At 39.7% G+C, this 11019-nt stretch overlaps 1 protein-coding gene across 1 annotated transcript in view; it reads right to left on the reverse strand.

Annotated features, from left to right (window-relative positions):
- Positions 1-5513, reverse strand: part of hapln1b (hyaluronan and proteoglycan link protein 1b) — a 30982-nt gene extending 25469 nt beyond the window's left edge. The window contains exon 1 of the mRNA XM_061262936.1: positions 5235-5513. The gene's annotated coding sequence lies outside the window, so the exon portion shown is untranslated. The remainder of the gene's footprint in view (positions 1-5234) is intronic.
- Between the last annotated feature and the right edge of the window lie 5506 nt (positions 5514-11019).

Here is an 11019-nt window from a genome sequence, read left to right on the forward strand (position 1 = left end):
ATCCCAGTGGAAAACATTACCTGCATATAAATCTGGGTAATTAGGGAATCATTTACCTCTGATATTTAAGAACAATGCATAACAAAGAAGAACTCCCACCCAATATAGCACACAGATGTGGTGCTGTAATTACAACAGACCACCACAGGCTAAATGTGCAATAAAGCAATTAAACTGTCTCGCTATTCCTCACGGACACCTCCTGCTTGAACAAAGAAACTTCTCTAGAATACAAGCTAACAGAAAAACTCTGATGTTTTGAATAAAGGGAGGGCTGACCATGACTCAGTGTGAACTCAGCCTTGTAGAGTCCCAGTACATTGCCTGGAAGTCCCAGAGTTATATTACATCACTGCTAAACAGTGCAATGCTGGTGCATGTGGTTTGTTGCATCTAAATGGTAATGGTAACGACGGCATTGTAATGTCAACATTGCTATATGATGCCATCAAGCAATTAGCACAATGACATGGTGGTTAAAAGTGTGACACAGAGAGAGCTGATGGGGGGGGCTGAGAGAAGGGGGAGGGGAGACAGAGGTCACCTCTGAAATTACGGCTCCAGCCTGTCACCTCACCTCTGTAGAGCAAGAAGGCAATTAGGCTATGGTACACCTCCACTGGACTGGTAGTAAACTGGGAATGTGGAGAAAGGACTGTTAAATATTCAGGGCTCATTTTACTCTCATAGAGTTTGACTTGTGACAGCATGTTTGAATGGGACAACATGCTATCCGTCAAAGTTATTTAACACTGAACATGCTGTTGTGTATTGTGTCTGGGCGGGCCCACATTAAGGGGTTTGGAGGCCCTGTGTGGCCCTGTGTGGCCCCAAGACAGCGACACACTGGCGATTCTGAGCATGAGCTTGACAGGGTCACATCACTGCTTGCAATCATTAGCCTCCTTCAAAGCCAAAATACACCTATTGGATGCTACTCTACCACATATCACACTTAGCTCATATGAGTGTAACAGAGGCTACAGGAAATAACTAACCTTCTCTCCGAGTACAGGAATAAATAAATTATAAGGTTATTAAAAAAGTGCTTTATTTCATACCAAGTCAATTGTTGGAGAGCACGCACAAAAAAAAAAAAAAAACCCAGTTAAGGCAGTCCAAATATATACGCTATAAGCCCATAACGAATCACGAGCTAGAACAGGTGGTGGAGGCTGTAGGCAGCCGGTGAGAATCATATTACTTGATAATGTAATGTTAGCATTTAGGTTCAACACCTTATCTCCTTTACTTGTCTCCTTTACTTGCTTTAAATTAAGATGCTCATTTTTATTTTCCGGTTTTCTTCTTTTTTTTATGCCCCACTTTTGTGTTTTCTGATGTTAGATTTCTTTCTGACAAGATTTCTCAAATAGTTCAAGAATGCTGTGATGCTAGCTTACAATGTGACGTGCAACAAAATAACTGAAAACTACGGCTTGCATAAAAGGCCAATCAAAGGTGTTTGTTCGTAGGCCAATGTGAATGTGCGGTGGGGTGGGGTGGAGGATGGCAAACACATACATTTTGCATAAAGTTTTGTTTATTTAATTAAGCATAGTTTTATATGTATTATATAGGCCTACTACACAAATGTGTATTTGTTGTACTGTAATGAACATTAAACGCAAGCCTGTGATTGATGAAAAAATGACTGAAGATATCCTGGGGAGGCCCCTTCAGCAGGGAAGGCCCTGGGCTGCAGCCCATGTTGCCCATTGGTTTAACACGGCCATGAGTCAGAGTGGAGTCACAAACAAAGTCAAATTATGTGTCCAACAGGGACCAAGCGTGCTCTATTACGGTTTAAAGTACTCTGTCTGAGTTGATTGTTCACAATACTATACTGAATGTTTTTTGCTGAAATTCTGGGTGGGGTACTTTGGATGGCTTCGTTGTTGACAAAAGGCCCAGCTCACTCTTGCATTTTGGTTGTTTTGAATGTTGCCTCGAAATACAGCAGACTGCTGCGATCACCAACAACACCGTATCCAAGCATACTGTTTGTTCTGTCTGAAACACATTGGAAAAAAGCAACCTTCCAGAAGAAGCAACCTTCAGTGTCATACATCTTCATGCCATGTACATCAGTACAGGTGAATTGCCGTTTTAAAAGTTGCAACAGTGACAAGTTAAACCAAGGAAATAACATACAGATGTGCTAGAAAAATCTAAGGTCCAAAAAAAAGACAAATAATATGTGTATGTCTGTATATCCCATATATCCGTATACAAGACAGAAATATGGCAACATTTAGAAAGGTTATATTGATCCAAAGGACAGAATCAATATATAAATAAAGTTTGGAATGGCTATATAAAATCATTACATATAAGCAATAAACAAAAATTTTCAATAAAGAAAAATATATGAAGAGAAAAAAAGAGTGTAAAAATAAATCTTAAAAGCAGATGGTATTTCCACTAGAGGGCACAGTTTATGGCAAAAAAAATCAATAAATGTGTTTTGTTGTTTTTCTTGCAGACAATATGGACATGTTCTTAAATTGACTAATTATGATTATGTCTAGTACAACTGTTGTAGCCCGTATCCATTCATATTTGCTGAACCATCCCTCCGCATAGAACCTTTCAGCATTCATATCCTTCGGTTTCCACTTATGATCGGTCCTCTTCCATTCAGACCAGAGATTTCTGATAGGGTGTACGTTTTTTTGAGAGGCTGAGATGGCCATTGTATAACCCAGATTTGTAATTCACAGAATCATTCCTGTGTTCATTTTGAGATGTGCTTGGGGTAAAATGTCTTCTTGGTAAGTTCACCAACGGCCAAGTCCTCTGGCAGAGGCAACCTGGTTTTGATTACATTTTCTGGGTACTTGGTGGAATTCATTGTACCACTGATCTTAAAAAGGGCACCTACGACTGGCGGAAAAACAACTGTAAAGCACCATTGATTTACCAACATATTTGAAGGTAGATATGAGGTACATTTCCTTGTATGCATCCCACTTTCATGGCAAACAGTGTGCATGGTCAAAAAGTTCAATTTTGGTCTCATCTGGCCACAGCACCCAGTTCAGGTCATAGTTCCAATGGCATTGGGCAAAGTCCAGATGATGAATTTGTTGGTTGATCTCAGTGGCTGTTCAAGCAGCCCTTCCAAAGAGCCTGTTGGTATGGAAGTGTCTTATCACTTATTTTGAAACTTGGTGAGCCCAAGATGCAATGGAACTTTGACACTTGGGTTCTTCTCTGTCTCACCATGCTCCTTATGTACGTGGATACAACATGCACTTGCCCAAACATTTCCTTATAGCAATTGATGACAAATATTTATATGTGTGCTACTTAATGTTTATATTCAAATGAAGTGAAGGAAGGCCACAATACAGTTCCCTAAGTCTGAGACAGATAAGTCTCACATGCGATGCTCTGTGCAGGCTACACCATGTCAGAGATTCTGAAAATGGAAACTGTAATCAAGGACCAATGGTCTGCTTGTAATTATTAATAAATGCAACAACAACAACAAAATATATATATACAAATAAAAAAATAAACCCACAGAATTTGAAAGCAAGAGGTAAATTCACAATTGCTAACACTAGATCACATTTCAACTCAAGATTGTAAAAATGAGACCGTTTGCCAGTTTGTAATGCGAAAAAGCTTCATACACAGCCTCCACCAATGTCAGCTCGTAACGGAATACATGAGTGAATCGAATACCTGCCATAGTTCATAACCATATACTCATTCAATCCACTTCCGATTCAACATAACGACGTTTTCCACCATAAATGGCCACAACATGAGAAGTGTCTTTCAAACACTTCAGCTCAGACACTTCCCTTGGACGCTTATATTCAGCTTAAACCAGTAGATGGCAAACTAAACTCACTTATCACCACAAGACGCCCCATTCATGAAGTCAATAAAGAAGCGTTTATTAATTTATACCATTACACCAGGACTGCCCCCGATGTTTGTTTAGCCAGCTGTTTCCTCCGGTGTGCTTTCAACTGTATAGAAGTGGGCCTTATGTTAACGTACTCCAAGACCATTCGCTCCAAAAGAACATTCTGTCACCGTGTAAGTACTATAAGTAAGTCTTTTCACATAGTAGATTGTGGCTTGCACTTGCTGGTTTCTCGTGGAGCCAGACAGTCTCATAATTCATCGAGTATCAACAGAAGCAAATTGCGGGGAAAACACTAGCTACGTTAATTTAACTCATTTATTGAACTCAATAGCCTTTGGGGAAACCGCCCCCACAAAGTTCCGTGAATGTGAGCATCGGTAAACTATAGCAAAAGCAAGCTGAGAATATATTGCAGGACATTTATTGCAAAAGCGAGCAGCATATCGATCCCGAACAAACTCTTTTTTTTTATATACACAAAATCGTACATTTACCCACATTGTGAAATGTTTAACAACACCTAGTTTGAATCTTTTAAGAATTATATATATTTTTTCTCAATTGAGAATTGTAAACGACCATATCCTGCATTTTACATGCTCCAGGCAAAGTTTCCCAGGTCCCTCTGAAATTATGACATCATACTGTAAGAATGATCCAAAAACATCTTCCTATTCCCCAGGCCACTGGGTATTTTGTACGATAGAATAAAAAAAAAGAAAAAAAAAAGAAAACATGTAGATTTGGCATATTCTTCAATGTATGACCGTCAAAGCAAAAGGCAACAGAAAACCGAAATATCTGAAAATGGACTGCCTATTCTAAAAATCACTGATGGCAGCGACAATGATGCAGTACTAATACTAGAACAATACATCATAACGATAACATCAGATAACAACACAAATATTAATACTACTACTACTACTACTACCTTTCATAATAATGAATAAGAAGAATAATACGAATAAGTAATACTAATAATAATAATAATAATAATAATAATAATAATAATTAGAAGAAGAAGAAGAAGAAGAAGAAGAAATAGAGAAATAGCTAAATACTCCACAACATACATCACAAACAGCAGTTTCTTCCAATTTTTAAACGGAGTGTCAGCTCCAGTAACTTGATCTGAACTTATTTGTGTCGCCATGAATTCTAAGCCTAATCCTTATTTGTTACCATGTCCTATAATACATCAGTGCGTCCTCGTAGGTCAGTCATATGCAATATAAGAGCATCATTTGTCAACATCTGCTACATGTTTTAAGAAACACGCGGTCTCACTTTAAGAAAGCCGAGCTGGACAATGGCAAGTCCCCGTTGAAAGTTAGTGTGGTCTCACCTTGCGAAGTTGCGCGTTGAGTTGCAGAATGGTTGGGAAGCGGTCCTTGCCTGAGTGAGAGTGAGCCCGCTTTCTCAGACACTCGGAAGGAGGAACCACGTCATAAGCGAAGCAGAAACAACTTCACAAAAAACTTCTTCAAGTGCTCCTAATTACTGACTAACCAGGCACCTCTCACAAACCCGCCCGCTTGATATACTACTGTAAGCGCGACAGTTCAAACACAAAGCCATATGAATTCACTAGGGGATATTTTAGCATACTTCAGATGCGGTTGTTTCCAGTGAACAGTCAAACCCCAAAGAAACACAACAAAAGCGATAGCCTACGATTATATTGCCATCACTAACAGTAGTGGGATGCAACGCTGTAGATGCCAGGATTTATTTATTTATTTATTTATTTATTTGTTGTCCTATGAAACACTTGTGGAGACAGTATATAGCCTACCAGTAAAGGTAAAAACTATTATTATTATTATTATTATTATTATTATTATTATGGTCATGAATAGATTTTTAAAGGACGTCAGGAGAGAGAGAGAGAGAGAGAGAGAGAGAGAGAGAGAGAGAGAGAGAGAGAGAGATTCATTTTGTGATGGTCAAGGCTTCTGTGAAGGGTTGTCCTTACTCCCATCTTTACCCACAAGGAAGCGTGTTAGCACTTCAGATAAGAGTCTGCTAAACCGTTAGGTCCTATCCTGATGCATTCTTCGTTAGACATAGGCTATTTTCTTTCATTTTGCAACAATGCAACAATGCTGTCATAATTTCGTCTTGAGCATCACAAATACAACATTCAGAGTGTTTCTGTCTTGATTTCACAGCAAGTGGCGCTATTGTCTCTGTTTGGATTTCTTTGCAGAAGGGATGGATTTCCCCTTCCAAGAAAAATGTAGTTACGAGAATTGACCAGCAAATATTAAAATAATCCTTGAATTTCCCCAACGCGATTGACGTATATCGCCTATGTCTTATTAAAAAATGTCTAATATCAGATTTAGTTCTATCTGGTATGATGCAATAGGCTAAATTAATACAGTACATGCCGTGATGTTGACTACATCTTTGTAAAACTGTTGATGGTCAATGTTCTAAGCTCAGTAAGTAAGTGAGCAAATGAGTGAGTGAGAGAAATGCATTGCAGTGAAAATACCTAAGAAAATGCTCACTGAGTGTATACAGGCTACCAGGGAAATGATGAAATGCACACCGTGAATTCCCGTCTACCATATTATATTTGGTAATGCTTTAAACTATTCATAGGTCATTCTTTAGCGTGTTAAAAACAAAGTATGTAGCAAGACAATAAAACACATTTCTGGAGGCCCACTGGAACAGTATTAACGTTACACCCTGTCACAGTAAAACGTTTCCAAATGTGCTTGCTTCACTTGGTTCTTAATAGTATCACATTTGTATACAAAGCAGGGTCCCAGTTTGAAAACTATGTGTTGAACACATATCGTAGCAAGCGTCTAACTCTCTCGGACTGTATTCCACAAAGAGACTCCAGGGCAATTTCAGATGAATTTGTACTTCTGGCAGATGCTCAGAGGGCAGAGGAGCCTTCTTAGCAATTCTATGCTATCTGTACTTATGCGTAGCTCTTCTGAACGCTAGTGCTCTGCTATACATGGTTGACTATAGTCGGTTCATAGTCAAAAGGTGATGTGATGAATAACATTATCCCATACTGAAATAAGATGTTTTGTGCGCATAATTAAGTTGATATTAATTGCTTTGTCAGCCTGTTGAGGTTAAAGGTTGACTTATTCAGCACATTTTTCTGGGATGATGATGAATTAGCCTTTGGCAGTGAGAGTGAGGGGGGGGTGGGGTGGGTTTGAGAGCAACAGAAAAAAATGCCCCATTCCAACACTCCTCCACTAACCCCACCCACCCCCTGTTTGCAATGAATTTTGTAGGAAACAAGCACGCATCCCCGCCATGACGAATGAAAAGTTCCCACTTGTTTACACTAGACAAAGTCAATAGTTTCTCTACGATGAACTGCATGATGCGATTTTTTCCCACCTTTTAATTATTGTCCTTTATGCTTTTTTTCCCCAAAATCTGCTAGCAATTACACAATGATAATAAAGGCAGAGATGTAAGCACGTGTAGTCTCAGCTGTGCTGCTCAGAAATGTAAATGTATGTGGCTGCTCCACTATGCAAAGTCTGCTGCACGATTGGGGCCCAGAGATCTTTCCATGACTATAGCCTCAGTTTTCCCGCACACACAGTCTGATGTGTACTTTGTCACTGGCCCTGGGTTCCACGTTCCTTGAGTCTGAATGGCAGGCAAGTAAGGGCCGTAGGTTCTTGTATGTGCCTTAGGTTCTCCATCACACAGTGCACTTGCCCTTGGCAACAAGGGCAGCCAATGCCAGGCTTGTGGTGTTTATATGCAGATCTGGAATGATGACAAAACTGCCAAGTTTGCCTTTGCTTTTGCTTCATTATAAATATAAATTTGTATTATATACATTCTTTTTCAGGGACAATACAAGTAGACATTGTTACAGTTTGAAAATATACAGGGTTTCTAGCTAAAGGTAATTTGCAACCCGTGTCTGGCTTTGGCTTTTCATTTAATATAGATTTCAAAATATAAAAATGATATGAAGTAAAATAAAAGAAACGGGTAGTTATTTATAGAAATTTTCAATAGATATTCAGAGGTGTGTGTATGTATGCTCGATAAAAATGGCTTTATGACCAATGATGCGTGTTGGAAAAAAGGTTCTTCATGATTAAGGATCAATTTGGTTTATGCAAATGTTTAACACTTTTATTAAAAAGCTTGGACTGAAAAAGCTGTGTTTTTATTTCAGCTGGTTGAGTATTCCATTAATGTATGCCTTTAGCTGAGAAGGATAATGGATGAATGGTCATTTTACACTGTGATACTATGCAGTTGCCATTCAATGAGCCCCTATGGTGATTCTACTGCCACTTGTCTGAGTATAGCTGATTTCACACATTTAAAAATCAATTTAATAAAGAAAAATTAAAAAAAGCTGTCAATGCTGAGCAAATGATACATATAAATGATATAGTGATGCCACTTCATTGGTTTCTGATCCTTAATGGTGTGAAAATACCATGCTGTGCATAAACAGCTGTGCTGCATTGAAAGGTATGCGGTGTCTTATCATATGAAAGAAGTTCAGGTTTCCTTTAAAAGTTTTGCCCAACTTCTTAACATGTCTATCAAACTTGTTATTTGCCTACAACAATGCCTAGAATTTAAAATAATTTACCTCCTCTATCTCTCTTGATCAATCTGGATTGCAATTTTTTTTTCTTTCTATTCTTCTTTTTAAGCCATTGACAGATGCTGTCCAATTGCATTGTGAATATCTCTGCTGCCATATGAAGGGTCTTTGCTGACACATATACATTTGACAACCAACTATAGCGTTCAGCTAAGTAATTTATGCATAAGCTGAAGAGCAAGGGGCCCAACATTGAGCCTTGTGGAATGCCCATTCTGCGTCTTCAGTTGATCTTATCACACCGCTCTACATTCAACAACATACGATGTAAACCAACCAAATTAAAACATTAATGGATGCACATAAGAAATATAATTCCCTGATGTCATTTAACCCCAAGATGGTATCTGACAGTACATTTACTTACTGATCATTTGATACATTATAAATTATAATAGTATTTTTATTTTTTCAATAATATATGCTTTCATTTTCTTCACTATGTGTGTTGTAATCTACTGTATGCCCACCTACTTGGTTTTTTGATTGACTGTTTGATTGAATGCTTCACATCTACAGTGTTTGATATTCACAAATAAACCCAATTTGGCTGTCTCAATAGAATAATGCCTTGAGTGTGTCAACCTCTCAAAAAAGGCAGAAAGCTCTCTCTCTTGCTCTTTCTCTCTCCTTCTGCCGTTCTCCCTCTCTTCCTCCCCCTTTCTCCCTCTGTTGGAGAGAGCCTGAACTGAACATGTTCTGCTCTACGAGGCAATGAGTACTACCTCTGTTTACAATCGGTGAGGGCACACAAAGACACCATTTTGGCGGCTATGTACTTGCTCAGTTCCTGGAGTCGTCATATTAAAAAAGCTGACCGTTTCCTTGAATGATTTCTTCTGTAGCCCATGTTGTGTAGAGGCACAGGCTAACAGGCCCAAACTGAGAAAGCAAGCTCTGTGCACCCATCACAAGGTCCGATTCATTTTGGAATGGGCTGGAATGTACGCAGGCAACTCCCCAAGGCCCATGGTTTGCATTCTGGCTCACCGATCAAATCACACACCTCTCAACAAAAATGCACCTCAATATTTTTCAGCTTTCAAAGAATTTATGAACAAGTCATGACCATATCTTGACTTAGGGAAGGGGCTTTTGTGAAGACTGATACACACATTGTCATTGTCAGGCAAAGATTTCAAATCGTTTTGACCAAGCAACCTTAGCTGACACAAGCAGCATTCATACTTTCATCCAGTCATTCATCCTTGTTCTTAGGCAACACACCTTAACTCTCTCTCTCAAAAAAAGTTGAAAACCCTGTAAAGGTTTTTTTTTTTTTTACCCTTTCATGAAATTTCCGTGACCTTTTGAGACATGGGTGGGTCAGCTTAGGGTGTTGCCCTGGACGCTGCAGGAAATGAGGCGTTAAAGGTTTGGGAGTGGGTGGGTTACTGGGATGTAGTTCCACTGAAGGGGGCCATAAAGGGGGAACAGATTCCTGATGTGCAGAAAGGGGCATTGTGGGACAAAAAATAGGGAGTGGTCATTCCAATGAAAGCAATCAACAGGCTCAGTGATTTGGAGCAGCAGGTCCAGGGAGTCCATGCAGTCGTTCGGGAGCTGAGGCCAAACACCACAGATGTTCTGACTTCTCAAGCATAAGACAGCACAACCACTTTGTGGAATCAAGTTGTATGCTCTCTCTCTTTGTCTGCTGAATATTTGGTGGGATTAATAAGAGATACGTCAATGAAGAGTGGAAAACCAGCAGGCTGAAATTGGTTTTGGCCCAATCTGGCCATCCCTCTTGAAGGTGGAAATACTCCTGTGCAAATATAAGCCTTGCCTGGCATTGCCCTTGGGGGGTCTCCCTCCATGGTCAAAAGCTGACCACGTCCAGACCCTGTGTAGGCGCTATGGTTTACATGCGGCTTTTACATTAGCATGGCCCCCTTGCAATAAATAGAAGTGAACAGCTATGCTTTTGTGCTTAAGGATGCTAATATTTTGAAGACTTCCTTCAAATAGTTATCCTCATTTTCCTTAGGCTCCAAAGTCTCCAAAATCACCTTTATTTCTGTATTTTTGCAGTGACTGTTAAAACCACGTTTTCCACACTCTCCCTACCCATATGCTTGCACCAGGAGGCCACCATTACTATTACACATCAACAGCACAGCTGCTAACCTACAGCCTAACCCACACTTACCAATCAGCGCTGCTGCTTCCCCATTTTAATAACATACATATTTGATGTGATGGTGTCACAGCCCAACGACAAGGCAGGTTAATCTGTTGCAGTCTCATCTCAAGGGGTTAATTATACCACAACTACGTGTTGAAGGCGTGTCACCTTGATAGATGTCCTCCCCGTGCTCTCTGTTGCAGGCAGAACATATACCCCCCAGGAGCAGACGCGACTGTCAGAAGGGTTGTTCCGACTGACTGAATAATTTATTTAGCCAGCGTCACACAGCTGAGTTTACAGCAGGGGAATAGTGCGAGGAAAACAAACAACCTGGAGACGTGGCATCCAAAGCAAACACATTCCTCTCCGTCT

The sequence above is a fragment of the Conger conger genome, chromosome 12 (assembly GCF_963514075.1).
Source record: "Conger conger chromosome 12, fConCon1.1, whole genome shotgun sequence".
NCBI classification, from domain to species: Eukaryota; Metazoa; Chordata; class Actinopteri; order Anguilliformes; family Congridae; genus Conger; species Conger conger.